This window comes from Nerophis lumbriciformis, linkage group LG02 (genome assembly GCF_033978685.3).
Source record: "Nerophis lumbriciformis linkage group LG02, RoL_Nlum_v2.1, whole genome shotgun sequence".
In the NCBI taxonomy this organism is placed as follows: domain Eukaryota; kingdom Metazoa; phylum Chordata; class Actinopteri; order Syngnathiformes; family Syngnathidae; genus Nerophis; species Nerophis lumbriciformis.
In genome coordinates this window covers 41,830,189-41,854,777 of record NC_084549.2, presented here as the reverse complement: position 1 = coordinate 41,854,777, position 24,589 = coordinate 41,830,189, and the positions used below count along the sequence as shown (strand labels likewise).

Sequence of the window (24,589 nt, the reverse complement as noted above, 5' to 3'; positions counted from 1 at the left end):
CACGCAATATCCCTAAAAAAGCTTCAAAGTGCCTGATTTTAACCATCGTTATATACACCCGTCCATTTTCCTGTGACGTCACATAGTGATGCCAATACAAACAAACATGGCGGATAGAACAGCAAGGTATAGCGACATTAGCTCGGATTCAGACTCGGATTTCAGCGGCTTAAGCGATTCAACAGATTACGCATGTATTGAAACGGATGGTTGTAGTGTGGAGGCAGGTAGCGAAAACGAAATTGAAGAAGAAACTGAAGCTATTGAGCCATATTGGTTTGAATCGTATGCAAGCGAAACCGACGAAAACGACACGACAGCCAGCGACACGGGAGAAAGCGAGGACGAATTCGGCGATCGCCTTCTAACCAACGATTGGTATGTGTTTGTTTGGCATTAAAGGAAACTAACAACTATGAACTAGGTTTACAGCATATGAAATACATTTGGCAACAACATGCATCAGGTTAACCATACCTAAATAGACACAAAATACTGCATTACACAAGACTACCCGAATGTACTCGAATGATTGAAAAAAATTAATGTTTTTAAGCTAAATTATTGGTAAACACAGTTTATGTATAATAATTTACGTAAAACCGCGAGTAATGAATAAAGTTTTCATCAATTAATATATTCTGTAGACATACCCTCATCCGCTCTCTTTTCCTGAAAGCTGATCTGTCCAGTTTTGGAGTTGATGTCAGCAGGCCAGGGAAGCTAGGGTCGATATTCTTCTCTTGATCATCTTCGGTGGCATAAGGGACGGTAGAAGCGGTGTGAGCCAAGACATCCAGGGGGTTTAGCTCGCTCGTCTGCGGGAACAAACTGCCGCCATTGTTTTCTGTGCTACTGAGGTCCTTTGTCCCTGAATAGCTCACACACTCCGGCAGATTCAATGGGGGTCTGGCGGCAGATTTCTTTGACTTTATCGTTGGAAATGAATCTGCTTTGAGTGTCGCAGGATATCCACACATTCTTGCCATCTCTGTCGTAGCATAGCTTTCGTCGGTAAAGTGTGCGGAATAAGGCTGAAACGACGCGTCGACGTCATCGGTTACGTAAATACGTCGACGCCGTTTTTGTGCGTCGGCGCGTCGCATATTTACGTCACACTACTGTCATGGCGGAGCGCAAAGCAGACGATGCGAGCGAGGGGAAAAAAGCACACCAAAAGTCGTCAAAAGTGTCGGAGTATTTCAATAAACGGCCTAATAATGTTGTTGTATGCACACTGTGTCGAGCGGAAATGGCCTATCATAGCAGCACAACGGCTATGAACGAACATTTGAAAAGAAAACCCCCGACAGCGTTCTTGCCATCACCATCAAGTCAATCGTCCGCGTGCGTATACGTTGTCATTATTACACAAAAACATGAATGTGTCATTTGTATCTGCGTTGTAAATTCATAAACTAAAGCACCGTTTGCTCTGAGAGGCGTGTTTGGCGTGCCTGTTCAGTGTTTACAAAGACGCGCTCCTCTTTAACGCTGTGGAGAGGCGGCGGCGGCGAGCGAGCGGCGAGGCGGGGCGCGCCGGGAGCGACGCCGCAAGAGACAGGGGACGACGAGCGAGCGAGGAAGAGGAGCTGAAAAGTGAGGAAAGAAAGAGAAAAGAGTTGGAAGAGAAAAGACTTTGTGTAAAATTAAAAGATTGTAAACCTGGCAAAGCCGTCTGGCGTTCAGTCTGTCGGTCCTGAAAGAACCCCACGGCACAAGACGTGTCACAAACGCTAACGTTAATTAGTTGTGCAAATATCTTTTACAACATTAACAGTTACATATACTATGTACAAACCAACAATTAACTTTCACTTTAATCATACTATCATTGTTGTGTTATTAAGCAAAATAAGCAATACTTTTACTTTTGTTGAAATGTTTACACTGTACACTTTTTTGTATTGGATGTTTAGCTTTATTTTTGCACATTTTAGCAAATAAGCAATACTTTTACTTTTGTTGAAATGTTTACACTTGTTACAGAATATTTCCGTTTTGCACTTTTTTGTATTGGATGTTTATCTTTATTTTTGCACATTTTAAAGCAAAATAAGCAATACTTTTACTTTTTAAATGCTTATACTATTCCAGAATATTAAGATTTGCACTGGATGTTTACTTTTATATTTGCACATTAAAAAGCAAATAAGCTACTTTTAATTTTGTTAAATGTTAAAAGTTTTAAATGTTTACATTGTTACAGAATATTTTGTCATGTTGTTGTCAATGTTGACTGAGTGGCCATCCTTTTTTTTTTGTAAATAAAAGCCATGCCTTTTGAAAAAACTGGCCTACATTTATTTTTTCCTCTTCATTTTAAATAAAAAAAAATATTCGGTAAAAGGAAAAATAATCTATAGATTAATCGAAAAAATAATCTATAGATTAACCGATTAATCGAAAAAATAATCTATAGATTAATCGATAGAAAAATAATCGTTAGCTGCAGCCCTAGTGCGGAACAAACGACTGACCATTTCGTCGGCTTGCTTCCCGATGTGACGTCACAACGTCATCGCTCCGAGAGCGAATAATAGAAAGGCGTTTAATTCGCCAAAATTCACTCATTTAGAGTTCGGAAATCGGTTAAAAAAATATATGGTCTTTTTTCTGCAACATCAAGGTATATATTGACGCTTACATAGGTCTGGTGATAATGTTCCCCTTTAATATACTTTGGGTAACAACAGTCAATATTTATTTATTTTATTTTATTTTTTTAGGGGGATAACAGTCAATATTTATTTATTTATTAGATTATTATTTTTTTCTTATGTAATAAAAGTGAGCTTTTGTTAAACCAAATATTGTGTGTTTTTTTTTCCATATACAACAACCTATCTGGACTCGATAAGAGAATCGATAAGGAATCGGTTCGATAAGAGGATTCGATAATAGGCTCGAACTCGATAATTTCTTATCAAACATCATCCCTACTCATGAGTCCATCCATACATCCGTACATCCATTTTCTACCGCTTGTCCCGTCATGACACAGTATGTTGAATGATGCAGACACATTTGTTACTGGATACTTTCCAATATACTCCTGCCTTGAAAACTTTGTATCTGTAAGTCATATGCAATTATAGTTATTTGCTATTTGTTTTGATTGACAAATATTGTATTTTAGACTTTAATTTTGTTCAATTTGAGACACTTATTAAATATGTCCAACTTGTGTGCTTAGCTGTTGTGTTTTGTGTTAGCCGCTAGTTCCTTACCATGTCTAACTTTAACTTGGAAAGACCAACCTTTGGCCCTGCGATGAGGTGGCGACTTGTCCAGGGTGTACCCCGCCTTCCGCCCGATTGTAGCTGAGATAGGCTCCAGCGCCCCCCGCGACCCCAAAGGGAATAAGCGGTAGAAAATGGATGGATGGATGGAGACCAACCTTTGGAGGTTTAGACGTTAGATGTTAACTGACAGTGGAACTTTGCAGGAGTAAACACACTGCAGGACTGCTTGTATCAGAGCTTTTATCTGAGATTATAGATGCAAGCCAATATAATGTTTTTTTACTGATATTGGACAGGTATCGGATATTAATATCAAATCTGGACACCCCTACTATTAATACTTTAGCATCTACAGTAGTCTACAACCATCCAAGAGTGTGCGGATACAGCCCTTCACACATAACGGAAGGATCTCACATAAAATGTGGACAGTAAAAAGATAGGATGATCATAATGAGTCTCGGTTGCACTGGCGGTGTCATGAATATATACAAAGGGTAACCCCTTATCATGCACACCTAAATTTAAATCTTTCCCAGAGGCCATGCCAAACAAAGCATCAGGAAAAAGGCCCCTGCCTTGGTGTCGAGTCCCAGCACAGTGCTGTTAAGAGTGGAAAAACAACAGGAAACACATGTGGAGGGCTCCATAGAGGGAGGAATAGAAGGGCAACGGAGCAGCCAGGAACCAGACTGAGACCCATACTCACATGGACTGTTCCACTGACACTTCCTCATCCGCTACATGAGGGCAAAGGTCGGGCCAGTGGGACACACAAAGCTGCTATCAATGCTGAGTTCAGCTGCAGGAAGTGCCTGGCACCGAGTTAGGCCTGAAAACAGAAAAAGGAAGGGATGATGGATCCGAATGGAAAGAGTTACCTGTAGTATTGTCATACTTACAGTAGTTAGGAATTAGGGATATTAGACTTATTGCAACACTTCTGGTATGAGGAGAGCATTAAAACTTATTTTTTAAGAGCTAATTTCAATTCTAGCACATGTGTAAGATTTGGGAAGAAAATGTTAGGGTGTGAATGTGACTGTTGTCTGTCTGTGTTGGCCCTGTGATGAGGTGGCAACTTGTCCAAGGTGTACACCACCTTCCGGCCAAGAGCAGCTGGGATAGGCTCCAGCCCCCCCGCGACCCTGAGAGGGACACACGGTAGAAGATGGATGGATGGATGGATGATAACAATGTGGCCATTATTGTTATTATTCATTATCAATAGTGCTATTTCTATTGGTATTTGTATTGCTACATTTATAGTGTAATAATGTTCATTGGGGACGGGGTGGCACGGTTGGGAGAGTGGCCGTGCCAGCAACCTGAGGGTTCCTGGTTCAATCCCCACCTTCTACCAACCTCGTCATGTCCGTTGTGTCCTTGAGCAAGACACTTCACCCTTGCTCCTGATGGGTCGTGGTCATAGCAGCTCCCGCCATCAGTCTGTGAATGTGTGTGTGAATGGGTGAATGTGGAAATAGTGTCAAAGCACTTTGAGTAACTTGAAGGTAGAAAAGCGCTACACAACTTTAACCCATTTCATTGTCATTTATGTATTATTAATATTTATTTCACTAACTGCTTCTTTGCTATCACTTTTACCATCATATTTGTACATATCCTATTTGCTGATGTTGTTCTGTTGTTGTTGATGTTGTTGTGTTTAATAATAATAACTGGGATTTATATAGCGCTTTTCTAAGTACCCAAAGTCGCTTTACATGTAGAACCCATCAATCATTCACACCTGGTGGTGGTAAGCTACTTTCATAGCCACAGCTACCCTGGGGTAGACTGACGGAAGCGTGGCTGCAATTTGCGCCTACGGCCCCTCCGACCACCACCTATCATTCATCATTCAATTCACCAGTGTGAGTGGCACCGGGGGAAAAGGGTGAAGTGTCCTGCCCAAGGACACAACGGCAGCGATTTTTGGATGGTAAGAGGCGGGGAGCGAACCTGCAACCCTCAGGATTCTGGCACGGTTGCTCTACCCACTACGCAATGCCGCCCCGTGTTTGCTGTTGTTGTTGTCTCTCCGTCTTATCCTGCTCTCGTCCCCGCAATTTCCCCCTCTGTCTTCCTTTTTTTCTCTTTCTATCCCCTCCTGCTCCGGCCCGACTGCACCAAATGATAATATAAATACATTTAATGAAGTCAAATATACAAGAAGAGAAGTATCTCACACTTCTCTTTTGTAAAGTAAATGTGTACAGCCGATATGGGCATCTACATCAACTAGAGATGTCCGATAATATCGGCCTGCCGATGTTATCGGCCGATAAATGCTTTAAAATGTAATATCGGAAATTATCGGTATCGTTTTTTTTATTATCGGTATCGGATTTAAAAAAAAAAAAAATGTTAATTTGTTTTATTAAATCAACATAAAAAACACAAGATACACTTACAATTAGTGCACCAACCCCAAAAACCTCCCTCCCCCTTTCTGTTATTAATATTCTGGTTCCTACATTATATATCAATATAAATCAATACAGTCTGCAGGGATACAGTCCGTAAGCACACATGATTGTACGTGCTGCTGGTCCACTAATAGTACTAACCTTTAACAGTTAATTTTAGTCATTTTCATTAATAACTAGTTTCTATGTAACTGATTTTATATTGTTTTACCCTTTTCTTTTTTATTCAAGAATTGTTTTTATTTTTATTTATCTTATTTTATTTTATTAATTTTTTTAAAAAGGACCTTATCTTCACCATACCTGGTTGTCCAAATTAGGCATGATAATATGTTAATTCCACGACTGTATATATCGGTATCGGTTGATATCGGTATCGGTAATTAAGAGTTGGACAATATCGGAATATCGGATATCGGCAAAAAAGCCATTATCGGACATCCCTAACATCAACTATATGATTTGCCTGAGAAGCTGGACAGGACAAAAAATAAATTAAAAAAATACTTATAGTAGTTAGAAATTAGGGATATTAGACTCATTGCAACACTTCTGGTATGAGGAGGGCATTAAAACATATATTTTTAAGAGCTAATGTTATTTCTAGCACGTGTAAGATTTGGGAAGAAAATTTTATAGTGTGAATGTGAATGTTGGTCCTGCGATGAGGTGGCAAATTGTCCAAGGTGTACCCCGCCTTGGATAGGCTCCAGCCCCCCTCCGACCCTGAGAGGGAGACGCGGTAGAAAATGGATGGATGGATAGATGGCTGATAACAATGTGACCATGAAGTGGCTCACCTTTCACATTGCAATGAAAGCCACATGTGTTAAGTACCATTACTTTTTCTCAGATGCTTGACATTGAAAACCTTTTAGGAAAAGAGGGGGCTTATTTCCTTTTAGCATGTATACATGTGTTGCTTTTCCGGTTGACCTATAACGTCACACCAAAACAAGGCATCCTCACAAATTGCTCTTGCTCAGTTCTTGTTGTACGTGATGTCCGCAGTGATATTGGCACATATTAGAAATATCACGTCTCTAATGGCTAAGCTGACGTTAAATAGCGGTAAGCATTGAGAAATGATCCCAGACTGCGCCACTAACATGACACTACTACCAAAAAGTAGGTACAGTATGTGTTTAATTGTCGCTGGCTGGATATCCACAGCTTGATCTCACAATCTCAAATTTTATGTCACTTACAAAGCTAATTTCGTGAATCAATTAAAAATACACCGTAACGGTTAAGCCTCTTTTCGCTGTTTCTTCGTTTAGCAAGCTTTCCAATCATACCAACCTTTTTAAAATGTTGTAAATATTAAGAAAGATATGTCAGTTTAAAAAAAAATGATACACCTAAATTCATTGAACCCATTGAGTTAGTATTAAGAAGTTGACCATAAATTAGTGCATTTTGACCGGTTTTAAATATCCTTAACTTTCTTAACATGTATCGCAGGAAAATGATACTTACAGTATATCACTTTACAAGATCTGTCTGATAATACTACTAAATAGTCCTTGGAATTTTACACACATATCTACAAGAAGAACTTGGAGTTTCTGGATTCGGGTCTGAAGCAAAATCTGGTGGGAGAGAGTTGTTCACCAGACAAAGATTGGAAAGAAAACTTTCAAATGTCTCGAAGTTCATTCAGTAAACTCTGGATTAATGGAAGAAGTTTTAAGTCCGAAGTAAAAGTTTGTGCCCCGTTACCGCTTTAAATGAAGGTTGCTATTGTTCTGTACAAACTTGCCAGTTGTGCGGAATAAAGAGTTATTGCTAATTAGTTTGGAGTGCACAAATGTAGCGTGAAGAAGTTTGTGTACACCTTATTCTTTGCCCTGTCAAATACCTGCTTCATTCTCTTCCATTTAACGTATTTATTCCTGGTGTCCAAAAGAAGACATCTCCATTTCCTCAACTATCTATTTATACTAATCTCCTTTTATTTTATTTCTACCATCGAGGCACTTTAAAATGTTCCCTTCTTTTAATTTGTGAAGCAAATAAACAGTTTCCTCCGCATCCAGATGTTGCCTATGTTTTGACCGAATTGGACCCGCTTCCGGGTTGTATCCCACACGTTGAAACTGGCGCATACGCCACACTAAGGGTTCCCTCCAGCAGTCAGTTTGCCCGCATATAATTATGACGCGTAATTCGGAATGTTTGTTAAATTCAATATTTTCATGTAGAAATGTTATTTCAAGTGTTATTCAAGTGCTTTGTCTTTCTTTCTCGGCAGTTTCAGGTTCTAAATGGCTCTCACAGTGTTCCAACTTGTCGGATGAGCTACTCAGACGTCTCATGTCTTGTTGAGATACATGATTTATGATCTACAATAATCTTACAAGAAGCAAGGAAGTAAGAAAGCAGCAGACCACTTAATGATATAAACATAGGGACATGTAGAGATCACGGCGCAGCTATAAATAGTTTGTCTGTGTTAGCGCTTATAATAACAATATCACTAATACTTGGATAATATTCAAGTTAGGAAATGTAAATGAAGTATTGTTGGCGGTTTATGAATGATTATTTATTGGATTTTAAGGGCGAAATAGTAGAGCTCCCTTAGACAGACTTTTAAATATGTTTATTTAACAATTAGAATGCGTTAAAAAAAATCCATCCGTCCTCATGTCTTTTATAATTATTATGAACGATAGGCAAAATCCCCAAAAAAGAACGGTTCCCCTTTAACAAAATTATTTGCGAAGGACATTGAGAAGGAAGACAGCAAGAATTCACCCACTATTTCTTTTCACCAGGGATTATTTTGGCGAAAAATTCTGACATGTCGCTTTTTGATGACCAATGGGTTGGATTAACGCGACCCAATCGTTTAGACATGCAGATTTATATCCACATATAAAAGAGGCATGGGTCGAATTTGAAAAACTCAAAATAGTACTGTTCACACTGACATGAAAAAATCTGATAGATCGAATCAAATCTAACTTTATACATATATCACTTTTCATACGCAGGCAAGTGGCAAAATAGAAAATAGAAGAGAAGAAAACACACACGCATTTACACACACACACACGCACACACACACACACACACGCACACGCACACACACACACACACCACTATTGATAATAAAAAAACAAAAACGATACAAATATGGCAAGTTACTGAGGATTTGAGGAAAAACGCCACCTTTGAGGCATCCACACTGGAGAATAACTAAAATGAACACCATCTAAAAAATAGTATTAAACATATGATCAAATAAGTATGTAAAAAATGTAATGTAAATAATATAAATATTATATTAACAAGTTGATAAAAAACATAACATTGAGAGGATGATAATGATAGTAATAATACAAATAACATAAAAACAACACAACAAAATAATTATAAAACATAAGAGTTTAAGATGATAAGTAAAAAGCCTGATTAAAAAGGTGTGTCTTTAGCCTTTTTTTAATTTCAACGTCTCTGCAGTCCTGAGGCTCTCTGGCAAGCTGTTCCACAGGTGGGGGCCATAGTGGCTAAATGCCACCTCACCGTGGGTCTTTGTTCTGGTATTTGGTAAAGATCAAAGTTTGGTGTCAGAGGACCTCAGAATCTGCTAGGTAATTAAGACATTTTAAAACTACTAATAGAACTTTAAAAATGACTCTGAAGCGGACGGGAAGCCAATGCAGCAACTTTATAATTGGTGTAGTGTGCTTCCGCCCTCGTCTTTGTCAGCACGCGTACATCTGAGTTTAGTAATAATTGTAGACTTCTGATATTATTTTTGGGTAGGTCAGAGAGCAAGGCATTACAATAGTCTAAACGACAGGAAATAGAAGCATGCATTTGCACCTTCGTGTTGGTTTGACAGAGAAACGGCAAACTCTGGCTATGTTCTTGAGATGATAATAAACTATTTTTGTAATATTTTTAATATGTGAGACAAATGTCAGCTCGGAGTCAAAAATCACATTCAGATTTTTTATAGACTGTGTTGATTTAAAATCTTGTAATTTTGGTAAAAGTTTCTCCCTTTGGTCTTCAGGGCCAATAACTAAAACCTCTGTTTTGTCCTAGTTGAGCTGTAGGAAATTCACTGCCAACCATGACTTGATGTCTACAATGCAGTTAAAAAGGGTATCATTTGGTCCTCTGTCATCAGAAGACACGGCGATATACAACTGTGTATCATCAACGTAACTGTGGCAACTGATGCCGTGTCTCCTAATGACTTCCCCAAGAGGCAGTATATAAACATTAAAAAGAATGGGACCTACAATTGAGCCTTGAGGAACCCCACATCTTATCTCATGGGTTCCTGGGGAACATGCATCCATACTTACATAAAAATATCTGTCTGTGAGAACAAGTTAAAAACAGTACCAGAGAGGCCAACCATGTATCTAGTCCATATAATAAAATGTGACGGCCTACCTAATCAAAAAGCGGCGCTTAGATCCAGCAGAACCAACACTGAGCTTTTTATTATCTAGATTCCACCTAATGTCATTGTCAATCTTTAAAAGGGCTGTCTTTGTACTGTGGTTCATCCTAAAACCAGACTGATGGCTGTCTAAAATGTTATTTATATTTAAAAAGTGGTTGACTTTTCTAAAACCTTTCCTAAGAACTGTAAGTTAGATATAAGTCGGTAGTTATTAAAAATGTTTGGGTCCAAACTGCTCTTCTTCAGAAGCGGCAGGGAAGACCCCTGTCTGAAGAGAACAGTTCCTTAAAGATTCCATAAAATGATTGTAAAAGTGATGTAGGAATTGGATCTAACAGGCAGGTTGTTGGGTTTACTTGGGAAAAAACTCAACCAAGTATCCTTGTATCAACCAGGACAAAACTCTCTGGTGTTTCCTCAGGCAAGGACAACAGATCAGATCTTGTTGTGTTTGGAGACCAGATCTGATGCATTTGATCTCAGTTCTGAAATGGTCTGCAAAGTCCTCGCAAAGGGTGTCTGATGGTGTTTTATAAACTAATTTATTCAAATGTGTTATCGTTAATTTAGATAAAGTGGAGAAGATGAACCAGGTGTTGCTTTTATGGTCTGTGATGAGTTGTGAGTAATGTTGAATTCTGGCCTGTTTGACTGAGTTATTGTAGGTCTTAAATCTGATAATGGTTTGTTAATTTGGATTCCCATCCATCTCCTCTCTGCACTCCTGCAATTTATTTTTAACTGATGTAATTGTTCATTGTTTCTCCACCCAAGTGTATGTTTTGTTTTGATTGTTTTTGTTAAAAATGGAGCTACTCAGTTCAGAGTTAATTTTAGTTGACTGTTAAAATGATCAACGACGACGTCGCATGATGTAGGTAAAATTTTAGCAGGAGCTTTCTGTAAAATCTCAATAAAAGGTAGCGTTTCCTTACTGTTCTCACCGGGGGCCTAACTGGTTAAGACTGGTGATATTAAAAAACAAACAATAGTGGTCAGACACAGCCAGGTCAACAACAGAGGACACACCAATGGACAGGCCATGGCTTATGACCAAGTCCAGGGTGTGTCCCCTGTTGTGAGTCAGCTGTGTGACGTGCTGCTTAAAATCAAAACAATTTAAAACGTTTAAAAACTCTTTTGATATAAAATCTGAATCATGATCAACATGTAAATTAAAATCACCAGTTAATAAAATCCTGTTATAGGAGGTGTGGTTAAATGATAAAAGTTCCAAAAATTATCTGATAAAATAGCTATATTGTCAAGGGGGTCTATAACAGTACACAGAATGGGGGGGCTGCTAAAAACAAAGCCGTGCTACTCAAATGATGTGTAAGTGTTTTTAAAAGACACTCCATTTAAAATCAGTTATTCAGTCCCCCCTCCTCTTCTGTCCACTCGAGTAGAAACTAAAAAGTTAAATTTTGGTGGGGAAGCTTCGGTGAGAACAACAGGTTTGTCAGTGCCGAGCTATGTCTCAGTTAAAAGAAGACAGTCTTAACTTTTTGTCTAAAATCATATCATTCTTTAAAAAAGTTATGTTGATGGTGACAGGTGCAGAAGTGGATTGTTGTTGTTTTGGTGGTGAAAGTTGACAGAATGTGTATGGAGGTGTCTGGTATACTCGTGTGTTATAATGGTGACAGGAATGTGTGAAGTGTTTGTAACGGTACATTGGGAGAAGGAGACGGCACGGAGGCAGGGACGTCGTTAGCTTGCAGCGTGTTTATTGAAATATACATAAGTGTGTGACTAATCCAAATGTCTACGGTGTGACTATGTGTAGTAATTATATGTGGAGTGTTACCGGGTGGTGTTGAGATCGGTGCAGAAGTCCAGAAAGGGCAAGGCAGGCTCGGAGGTCCAGGGACAGGCAGGAGGTCAGGGGCTGGAGCGAGGCGTCGTTGTCCGTGGGCAGGCGTGAGGTCGAGATCCAGGAAGGCAGCAGGGAGTCCAGAGGGGATCTGGGGAGACGAGACACACAGCTCAAAACCAGGTGATGACGAAGGGCTGCTGTATGACGACACAGGACAAGACACAATGAGCACAACGGCTTACTGTACAGGTACAAGTAACTACGTTCTGGCACTGAAACGCAGGACACGCTGGCATATGAAGGCAGGAGTCTCATCATTGCAGGTGTGTTGATTGCAGAATGATTGCAGCCGAAGAGGAACGCCCGTGGGTGTGTCCCGAGGCGCGTTCAGCACAGTGAGTGAGAGGCGGCAGGTGTTAGAACCGTAACAGTGTTGTTGTGAATGACAGGTCCAGGTCCAATGACGTGTGTATGGTGGTCAAAAGTGGAACTGAATGTGTGTGATCTAGGACCTGGGGGACGTCAATCAGTGACAGCTGAGCTGGCGCAGGTGTAGGTGCGGGGAGATTGGCGTGCAGCACTTCGAATGTCAGGTTGGCAGACAACGTGCGCGATCCAGCTCTGTTTAAATGGAGCCCGTCTGGCCTAAAGAGATGTCATCTCTCCCAAAACACATCAAAATTGTCAATGAAGCTGGCATTGTGAGAGCGACACGCAGATGACAGCCAGGTGTTGAGGCTAAGGAGTCTACTGAAGCTGCTTATCCCTCTGCCGCAGGTGGGGGTGGGATGAAATGTTTACCTGGAACTGTGCGACGGTGTTGAGGAGGTGGATGAAGTCCTGCTTTAGGAGTTTGGACTGCTGCCGTCGTTTGTCCCTGTGTGGATAATGATCGTTTTCATCGTCGGGATTTGAATAGCTCACAAAGGGTCAAATAATGTGTGCTTCCATTTATAGTAGTTTTATGACTGATATATCCAGACATTATGCCTTTATTTTAATGACACATTACCACAAAATAGCATGCATTCTTGGTATAAAAATGAAATACAATGCTTTGTGCTTCATTGGCCAATAAAAAGATTGACATTTGTAACTAAACGGCGTGAAATTGTGTAAAATCCTTAGCAAGCATGAGCAAAGGGCTACAACAAATCCCTTTTTCTAATATCCATTAGGACTACATGAAAATCATGTACTTTAATAATCAAATTCTTGATGATGACATCAATGGACTTTTAAGAAAAGTTTTTGTACTGAGGAGTTGGCGACACTGCAGGAACAGGAAGTCACAAACACTATGGAAATTACTTCAAAATAGCATAATAAGAATAGTAAGGACATTTTATTTCTACTGAATTACTGTTCTATATTACAACTTTGCATGATCAGCATGTCAAAATGTCCGGTCAGAAAGGCTTACTAATAATTTCCAATGTCATGATTTCCTCATAAAGGAAGGTGGAAGTCTGCAGGTAACTTATTGGAGAGAACAGCTAAAAAGATGAGAGACCTGATCCTTTGCACCCCAGCTGGATTGTTCTCTTACACTTTAAATGAGTTGAAAATGATTTGTTTCCCATTTTCTTTCTGTCACCATCAGTGATCAAGTGTTAAAGAAAATAAATACAGGCCTTGGGAATCCACAGTACGACAGTTCCAAGAGACATTTATCAATGAAGTAACATTCTCCTTATATAACAACCCCCAGTTGGGTTCAGTTCTTGTCACACTTTATTTAACTTGATTTCCCCTAAATAGGAACCTTATTTTTATTGCATAAGTCCTCAGTGGAGCAGAGGCGGGGTATGGTGGGAAGAGAAAATGAGAAAATTAGTGGAAAATATAACTTGGCTGAACAATGACAAGTTAACTTTGTGCTTTGATCTTTGGCGTCATTTACCTTAAGACTTTTTTACAAATGCTACCCCGGCTCTGGAGGTGTGGTCAGTTTACCAGTCAATATATGTTTCTACCTGCACCTGTGATAATGAGTTTGAGGTATTGACCAAAAACGGCAAGATCATGAATACAAGCGGTTAAAATGAGCTTTCTTCCTCCACAGGGGTCACCCCTAGATATAGGGTGAGGAACTGGGTAATTCAGGATCCGTAGACCCACAACAATCAGTGTAAGGAATACAAAAGAACAGCATTATTGTGGTGATGTGAAGCAAACAAGATATAGTCCGACAACTATGTACAACGCTGCAAGGCATGCTAGGAGGTCCTTCCCATGGTTACATTATTGTGATGCCCCGCTTGTGGACAAAGAGAAACAAAGTCACTAAAGCAGCTTCAACCCAAGAATAATTTAAAAACTATTCTGAATCCAGACAGCAATCCAGATCATCCCCAAAATCGTAACCCTTTTGCCTTATCACATTGCTGTCATTTCCTGACAGTTTAATCGAAATCCGCCCATAACCAAGCGTCTTTTCGCGTCGTTCTTGCCATTTCCGGGTACCAAATGGCTGTCAAAGTGACCCAACTTGTCGAACTGTCCTCAGCCTTCTTCTGCCCAGGTGAGAGGCATGATTTATGATCTACAATAAACTTCGTAGGAGCAGGGAAGCGAGGAAATAGCAGACCACCCGATGATGTAAACGTAGCGACACACGGTAGTGATCACGTCGCCGCTATAAATAGTTTGTTTGCGTTAGCGCTACAATATCACTAATACTTGGTTAATATCGAAATCACGAAATGTAAATGGAGTATTTTTTGCGCTTTTTGGATGGTTATTTATTAGGTTTTATTGGCGCAATAGAGGACCTCTCATTGGCTCCGCTGCAAGAAGACATTTATTTACGAGTTAGAATGCATTGTAAAAAAATCTTCTTTTATAATGATTGTGAACTGTAGGCAAAATTCCAGAAAAAAGTCCAGATACCCTTTGAGGAATAATTACAATAATTCCTGTTATTTACTGCACGTCCATGATTAAACATCACTTACGTACCACCGTCGGTGCTTGCAGTAATTATACTACTGATATAGTCCTACCTTATGTGCAGAGAGGAGCCAGTTGATGAGGCTCAAGCCTCTAGTTCTATTGCCTTTCTGGTGAGCTGTTCTGGGCATTCCAGAAAGAAGCCTTGCGGGAGAACTAGGACACGCTGAAGGGACTATGTCTCATAGATTCCCCAAGGTTGAACTACAGGAGGTGGCTCAAGACAGGCAAGTCTGTGCTCCCAGCCTTAGACTGCTGAATTATGGGTTACGAAATATGGCTGGCAGTGAACTTAATCATGCAGTGGTTAGACCTTTTGCCTCAGCTACCATTTTGTATCTGACATCCTCCAAAATCAACAAAAAGAGAAATATTTATCAAAAATACAGGTTCAAAGAATCAAAAAATAAAGGTTAAAACTGATGTCAGCTACTTTGGTCACCTTGTGTTGGATATAATTAATATCATTATGCCAAAAACATGCACCTCTGGATAGGTTGGTTGGCAACACTAAATTGGCCCTAGTGTGTGAATGTGAGTGTGAATGTTGTCTGTCTATCTGTGTTGGCCCTGTAATGAGGTAGCGACTTGTCCAGGGTGTACCCCGCCTTCCGCCCGAATGCAGCTGAGATAATAATAATAATAATAAACATCAATCAATGTTTATATATATATAGCCCTAAATAAATAAATATATAAATAATAAATAAATCTCAAAGGGCTGCACAAGCCACAACGACATCCTCAGTACAGAGCCCACATAAGGGCAGGGAAAAACTCACCCCAGTGGGACGTCGATGTGAATGACTATGAGAAACCTTGGAGAGGACCGCATATGTGTCCAGTCCATAATGGATTTAACATATTAGTGAAAGTCCAGTCCATAGTGGGGCCAGCAGGAAACCATCCCGAGTGGAGACGGGTCAGCAGCGTATTAATATGTATATGTATATATATATATATATATACATGTATATATATATACATATATACTGTATACATATACTGTACATATATATACATATACATGTACTGTACATATACATATGTACACATATATATACATATATATATATATATATATATATATATATATATATATATATATATATATATATATATATATATATATATATATATATATATATATGTATATATATATATATATATATATATATATATATGTATATATATATATATATATATATATATATATATATATGTATATATATATATATATATATATATATATATATATATATATATATATATATATATATATATATATATATATATATATATATCCATCCATCCGTTTTCTACCGCTTGTCCTTCCCGGGTTCGTCGGGGTGGCTGCAGCCTATCCCAGCTGCATTTGAGCAGAAGGCGGAGTACACCCTGGACAATCCATCCATTCATTTTCTCACGCTTGTCCCTCTCGGGGTTGCGCGGGGTGCTGGAGCCTATCCCAGTTGCATTCGGGCGGAAGGTCGCGTACATCCTTGACAAGTTGCCACATGTATCAACATTGTTTGCTCGGGGGTAGATCTTGCCTTGGTTCATGGCTAAAACCAGGGTTGTTGGGCTCGTAAAGGTTGGTGATTAGGGATGTCCGATAATGGCTTTTTGCCGATATCCGATATTCCGATATTGTCCAACTCTTTAATTACCGATACCGATATCAACAGTCGTGGAATTAACACATTATTATGCCCAATTTGGACAACCAGGCATGGTGAAGATAAGGTACTTTTAAAAAAATTAATAAAATAAAATAAGATAAATAAATTAAAAACATTTTCTTGAATAAAAAAGAAAGTAAAACAATATGAAAACAATTACATAGAAACTAGTAATTAATGAAAATTAGTCAAATTAACGGTTAAAGGTTAGTACTATTAGTGGACCAGCAGCACGCACAATCATGTGTGCTTACGGACTGTATCCCTTGCAGACTGTATTGATATATATTGATATATAATGTAGGAACCAGAATATTAATAACAGAAAGAAACAACCCTTGTGTGTCAATGAGTGTAAATGGGGGAGGGTGTTTTTTTGGGTTGGTGCACTAATTGTAAGTGTATCTTGTGTTTTTTATGTTGATTTAATAATAAATAAATTTAAAAAAAATGTTTAAAAAAAACGATACCGATAATAAAAAAACCTGATACCGATAATTTCCGATATTACATTTTAACGCATTTATCGGCCGATAATATCGGCAGGCCGATATTACCGGACATCTCTATTGGTGATCACTGGTGTACAGTGAGCGCAGGGAAAGTTTACGACAGGCTGATTGGCTCACCCTAACCCAGTGTTTTTCAACCACTGTGCCGCGGCACACTAGTGTGCCGTGAGATACAGTCTGGTGTGCCGTGGGAGATGATGTAAATTCACCTATTTGGGTGTTGTTGTTGAGTGTCTGTGCTGTCTAGAGCTCGGCAGAGTAACTGTGTAATACTCTTCCATATCAGTAGGTGGCAGCCGGTAACTAATTGCTTTGAAGATGTCGGAAACAGCGGGAGGCAGGGTGCAGGTAAAAAGGTGTCTAATGCTTAAACCAAAAATAAACAAAAGGTGAGTGCCCCTAAGAAAAGGCATTGAAGCTTAGGGATGGCTATGCAGAGCGAAACTAAAACTGAACTGGCTACAAAGTAAACAGAAACAGAATGCTGGACGACAGCAAAGACTTACTGCGGAGCAAAGACGGCGTCCACAATGTACATCCGAACATGACATGACAATCAACAATGTCTCCACAAAGAAGGATAAAAACAACTGAACTATTCTTGATTGCTAAAACAAAGTAGATGCGGGAAATATCGCTCAAAGGAAGACATGAAACTGCTACAGGAAAATACCAAAAAAAGAGGAAAAGCCATCAAAATAGGAGCGCAAGACAAGAACTAAAACACTACACACAGGAAAACAGCAAAAAACTCAAAATAAGTCACGGTGTGATGTGACAGGTGGTGACAGTACACCTACTTTGAGACAAGAGCTATAGTGATGCATGCTTGGTTATGGTTTAAAGTCATATCCAACAATTGCGACAATGACTTTTTACTGTCAACTGAGTTTCGTTTTTTAGTGGTTTCTGCTGGTGGTGTGTCTCCGGATTTTTTCAACGCAAAAAATGTGCCTTGGCTCAAAAAAGGTTGAAAAACACTGCCCTAACCCACCTAAAGCAAAGTACGTATAATCTCATTGGATTGTTTTGTTAAATCAGAGCTATTTTTTTATATATCGGATTTATCGTGTGGCATAATAACTCCTCATATCTGTCCGATATGTATCATACAGCCCTAGTTAAAATGTTAAGAGTCTTGAGAAGTTAATTTCTGAAGCTTTTAAAACACTTAAAAGTACTTTTGATCTCAGATACTTAGGTTATTTTGTGTCAGATAACTTTCTACATGAATAAAGTTTTTCTTAGATTATGAAAAATAATCTCAACAATTTTAACTAGCAACTGGGCAGTAAGCACAGAAACGACTTTGACAACATCATTACATTTTAGGTGCTCTCGTTTGCGAAATCACAAACATGTTAATGCAGATTATCATGTAGTTGTTTTTTTGAATATGCTGTCAAATACCTGTCAAATATTTTACCTTGTAAAATATATTTTCTGTCCAGAAGGTTGAGTCTCTCACTTTTGAGTAAGTACAAATTAAATAGTTGTATACAAGAGTTGAGTTGTAGCCAATCAGAAAAGGTTTTGACTACCTTGATCCTTTGGGTTTTTTGGACGCTGATTTTGTATTTTTTTATTGATGCATACCCTGTCTAGGCATTGCATAATACATATTTGCTTAACAATGATATAACAAACCGGTAAATATTCTAATGATAAATGAGATTTCTACTGACAAGAAACTGGACACTTGGTTTTCCTTCCCACGCCTACTTGTATCACAAAATACTTTTCCAGATATTTGGCTGCACAAACTTTGCGATCAGTACATCCAAAATAAATTTGGAGTTCCAGTTGTGTGAGACAATAAACCAAAAGCTTGTCTGATGAGTTATTCAGAAGGATTTTTAAGAGGCGGGAGAAATCTTACAGACTGCAGACATAGCAACTGTTGGGCCAATAGGTGCACCAACATTTCCACACAGATTGGCCTTTTGGTCTCTAAAGTCTGACTTAACCGCACTCTTTACACGAACAAACAGGTGCATTTGGTGGGATAGTGTGAGAATGCGGTGAGAGACTGCTAACAACGCAGGCTTTATGTATACTTTTCAAGGTCGAGAATTTTCTCCCACACGTCTTGTCTGGTGAATAGACTTCTGTGTGGCGCAGTGGCTAGTCCGTTATCACATCCGGATGCCGATGCGATTACCATGGGGATCTTGGGACTGTATTGCCGAGTGGCCACTGTCATATTTCATTATTAGTTACTATGTTTGACAGTACAGTATAACGTAATTTCATTATCAATGTAAGACACTGTCTGGTCTGGCTGCTTACTCACACAAAGTCCAACTGTCTGTTTCCTATCTGTTCCTCCTGGATACTTTAATGTCAAAAACTGAAGTCTTTTGAATTATGTCTCTTTCTGTTCTTGGCTCTTGTGCAGATGCTGTCCAGAGCACTGATCCCCGAGAGGATCCGTCTTTAGAGATGGGAGGTGATGAGCAGTGAGAAGCATATGGACTATGAGATTGGCCTCTAAAGCATCCGTGATTTGGGTGAAGACGGACTGCTGCGGCGTCCGACCAGAAGACCGTGAGGAAGCAGGCTTCATAAAATGCCAGCATGAAAAAAAAAAAAAAAACGTCTTCTCCTGTTCTCAACATCTGCAGATACTCACAGTTTCCATGTTCTGGCCTGATGAGCCACAACACTTGTTGAGTTTGAGAGAACACTTATACAAGCACAAATCCAAGCACACAATGACCAAAGGCTTGTATTTGTACACTTGAGGCAAGGCAAAATATGTTGTTGCCAGAGTACAATCAGGACTCAGACATCTTGTTTGGCCAAACACACTTGGTTTTGTAGACCCACTAAATCACAGCAGTTCTTTAATGACAACAATTATACTTTGCTACAGACTGCAGCCCAGCCTCCGGCATTTAAAGGCATCAACAACAACAATTGCTTTAAATAAATATGATTTATTTGAAATATGGAAATATATACAAGTATGTATAAACAAGTAAAATAGTTAAAATCATTGTTAATAAATTGGCATTGAAACATTTCTCTCTAAAATCTAGGGTTAAAAGTACAACGAGTGTAAGTAAATAAATATACAGTAAACAAGTATGGTCCTAATACAACTTTTTCATTTCCGATATTTGAGCCTTGAGTATTGGCCAATACGATAATAATTCGATACGATGTAAGCACAAATCCTAGCACATACTTGTATTATTTTGTTGTGTAGAATGTTAGGAAAGGCTTGATCAAGCCACATTACTCAGAGAACAATGGTTAAAAGGTATAGGTATAAAAACACTGAAGTTATGATAGATGTATTTTAAAAATTGTATATATTACCAAATGTCGTCTATTAGACTGCAATATTGTTAATTTAAGGACACCAGCCCGACCATAGTACAATCACCAGCTAACTGCCATCGAGCCCGATCACAACATCGGCAGGAGCAAGCTGTCATCCGGCAGTGACAATGGAAAGATGCATTTTAATGAAGGGTGGTGTTTTTTGCAACAGGCTTGACAGAGGAACAAAACAATGTAAAACTATTTCTGTATTTTAAAAACTATTTAAAATCACGATGATGAAAAGATATGACTGAGTAAAATGATGTCTTCATTTTTTGGTTTATTTGTTGTGAAATGAAAATATGGCATTGCTATCTCCTACTTTGAAAAACAATCGCTGTGGGGGGCAAATATATGTTTTTAACTGTTTTCTGCTCCTTTTCATTCATAATTTACTTTAAAGTTATTTGGATATATTTTTCTCTGTTTGATTTTAATGAATTATTTTTAAAAAATTATTAAAATAATCAGCTTTTGTGCTATTGTGTGCAGTTACTATCTCCTAGTAGTCTATAGTCTACCATGTTTATCTTTTGTAAAATACTTAATTAAATACAATAAAAGATTAACCTAATGCTTATTAGAAGACATATAGATGTTAACTGGTTATCCAGCTTTGCACAAGTAAACGCGCAGCAGGACTGCTTGTATCGGAGTGCTTTTCTGGGAGGTTTTAGATGCAAGCCAATATCATCCGATACTTGATTTTTTCTGCTAAAATCCAACTGATATCAATATTGGAATATGACACCCCTAAGTACGCTCCAAAGTGACTGTATCAACAGTCAACATGATGATTGCATTTGTTGTTGCTGAGGGGTGCAGATCTGAACAAAAGTTTAAAGCATAGTTGTGCTTATTTGTCCATCTGTTGGTTAGCTATCAGGCTGTTTTTAGACTGGTGATACCATTATGATTCTGAGGATTGGATTGCATTGTTATGGTATTGCTGTGTATTGTTTTGTTGGATTTATTTATTTATAAAAATTAAATTAAATTAAAAAAAAAAATGTCAAGAAAAAATATAATCGATTTTTGAAAAATGAGAATCGATACTGAATCGCACAACGTGAGAATGCCAATTTGAATTCGAATCGATTTTTTCCCACAACCCTACGAGTAACAAAAAACAGATTTTTGGGTGCAATAATAGATCCTAAAATTAATAGGAAATCTCATATAAAAATATACAAAATAAAGTGGCAAAAAATATTTCAATAATGAACACAGCCAAATACTTTCTGGACTAAAAAGCACTTCATATTCACTACTGTTCGCTAGTGTTACCATATCTGAGTTTTTATGCAGAAATATCCATCCATCCATCCATTTTCTACCGCTTTTCCCGTGGAAATATTTACAAAAGTGCACTACATATGTTAGATTAATACATAATGTTGGATATGGAGAACATTCAAATCCGTTTGTTATGAACTCTAAATTACTACATTTTAATGATTTTGTGCAGCTGCATATTGCGAAAATTATATCCCAATTCTTCTCACCCAAAGAAGGTAAATATAATATTTGAGAAAAATCCAACTTAAAACATTTGTATGCAAGTACAACACTTAAAGGGGAACACTATCACAATTTCAGAATGGTTAAAACCATTAAAAATCAGTTCCCAGTGGCTTATTATATTTTTCAAAGTTTTTTTCAAAATTTTACCCATCACGCAATATCCCTAAAAAAAGCTTCAAAGTGCCTGATTTTAACCACCCGTCCATTTTCCTGTGACGTCACACAGTGAAGCCAACACAAACAAACATGGCGGAAAGAACAGCAAGCTATAGCGACATTAGCTCAGATTCAGACTCGGAATCCAGCGGCTTAAGCGATTCAACAGATTACACATGTACTGAAACGGATGGTTGTAGTGTGGAGGCAGGTAGCGAAAACGAAATTGAAGAAGAAACTGAAGCTATTGAGCCATATCGGTTTAAACCGTATGCAAGCGAAACCGACGAAAACGACACGACAGCCAGCGACACGGGAGAAAGCGAGGACGAATTCGGCGATCGCCTTCTAACCAACGATAGGTATGTGTTTGTTTGGCATTAAAGGAAACTAACAAATACGAACTAGGTTTACAGCATATGAAATACATTTGGCAACAACATGCACTTTGAGAGTGCAGACAGCCCAATATTCATCAATTAATATATTCTGGAGACATACCCTCATCCGCGCTCTTTTCCTGAAAGCTGATCTGTCCAGTTTTGGAGTTGATGTCAGCAGGCCAGGGAAGCTAGAGTTGATAGGGGGTTTAGCTCGCTCGTTTGCGGGAACAAACTGCCGCCATTGCTTGCCGTGCTACCGAGGTCCTTTGTCCCTGAATTGCTCACACACTCCGGCAGATTCAATGGGGGTCTGGCAGCAGATTTCTTTGACTTTATCGTTGGAAATGCATCTGCTTTGAGTGTCGCAGGATATTCACACATTCTTGCCATCTCTGTCGTAGAATAGCTTTCGTCGGTAAAGTGTGCGGAACAAACGTCCAATTTCTTGCCACTTTCGCATCTTTGGGCCACTGGTGCAACTTGAATCCGTCCCTGTTCGTGTTGTTACACCCTCCGACAACACACCGACGAGGCATGATGTCTCCAAGGTACGGAAAACAGTCGAAAAAACGGAAAATAACAGAGCTGATTTGACTCGGTGTTTGAGAAAATGGCGGATTGCTTCCCGATGTGACGCCACGTTGTGACGTCATCGCTCCGAGAGCGAATAATAGAAAGGCATTTAATTCGCCAAAATTCACCCATTTAGAGATCGGAAATCGGTTAAAAAAATATGTGGTCTTTTTTCTGCAACATCAAGGTATATATTGACGCTTACATAGGTCTGGTGATAATGTTCCCCTTTAACACTTAAGACTTTTAGTATATCAGTATGTGGAATTAAATTATGAATGGACTAAGCAAAGAAGTCAAACAATGTACTCGTATGACTCAGTTCAAGAGGCTGGTCAAAGTGTTTACTAAGTACAAAGAAGAAAAAAATGTTGATTAACATCTTGAACTTATTGAAAATGGTACAAAAATCATCTAATGAGAATCAGAGTTGATTTGAAGCTGTAACGATCTGGGCGCATGGTGATGCGGGGGTCATTCTCCCAAGATGCAGACGGACTCCGGACAAAGCGTGCAGGGAGGAAATTATTTATTTAAGCAATAAATCAGGCAGGAACTAACAAAAGCGTGCTCATAGCACGAAAGGCAAAAGCTAAGGGGGCTAGCGTGGGAGCTAGCAAACAAAATGAGCTTAGTATGGAAGTTAGCATAAACAAAAGAGCCTAGCGTGGAAGCTAGTATACAAAAACAGGAATCAAACCGTCGTTAACTGTTGCATGTAGCAAATTAGGAAGCTAGACTTGAGTGTGGATAGAAACAGGAATAAATAGCACTCTGATTAGTGCCTGGCAGCAGGTGAGTATCCTAGACACTAATCAGAGGCAGCTGAAACCAATCAGCACCCATGGTAACCAAGGAGACACAAAACAGGGGTGCTGAAACAGAACCGAGGGAGTCCAAAAACCAAACAGAACATGATCCGGGCAGCGGATCATAACAGAAGACTTATAAAGAAAACTATTGTATTTAGAATTCACAATAGAATATAAACTGCGTTACAAGATGAGAACAAGAAGTGAGCATATGTGTAGAAATTGATTTAAGGCCGAAAAGGTGTAGGATTAATTAAGCCTTGCTTCTTTCTACTCCTTTTCGGACATGTAAACAGAATTGAAAATTTGCAAGTTTTATGATGTATCACATCGCAAACGTATGCTTCTTCGAAATGAATACATAAAATACCAAACCTGCTGCGACTGTATACATCTTGTTCATAGGGTGCTTTGCCCACATCACCTTCTCCTTTGATATTGGATCAACGTTTGCAATAAAATGTGTTGAATTTGCAATATGAACGATGTAATAAACATTTCCTCGACTTGGCAGGTCTGATGTCTCCTAAAATGTTCTGTTTCATGTTGTTTAAATAACTGCTGTGAAAAATGAAATCAAATCAGAAATGTTAGTAATAACATAGGACTTTGGCTCAGTAATGTGCCTTTCATTTTACATGTTTACATGATCACATTTGTTTTGATGGATTAGGAATGTCCAAAGAACAGAGGGGGTAAGGAGAGTGTCAGGGGTGTTACATGTGTGAATGGCTCTCCAG

General features: G+C 38.8%; 1 long non-coding RNA gene across 1 annotated transcript in view; it reads right to left on the bottom strand.

Annotated features, from left to right (window-relative positions):
• Positions 1-3,656: 3,656 nt before the first annotated feature.
• The window catches only part of LOC133608837 (uncharacterized), a 61,060-nt gene continuing 40,127 nt past the window's right edge, over positions 3,657-24,589 (bottom strand). Inside the window, exons 2-4 of the long non-coding RNA XR_009815638.1 lie at positions 12,727-12,802; positions 11,917-12,073; positions 3,657-4,077 (exon numbers count right to left, since the gene is read on the bottom strand). This is a non-coding gene — a long non-coding RNA (uncharacterized lncRNA). The remainder of the gene's footprint in view (positions 4,078-11,916; positions 12,074-12,726; positions 12,803-24,589) is intronic.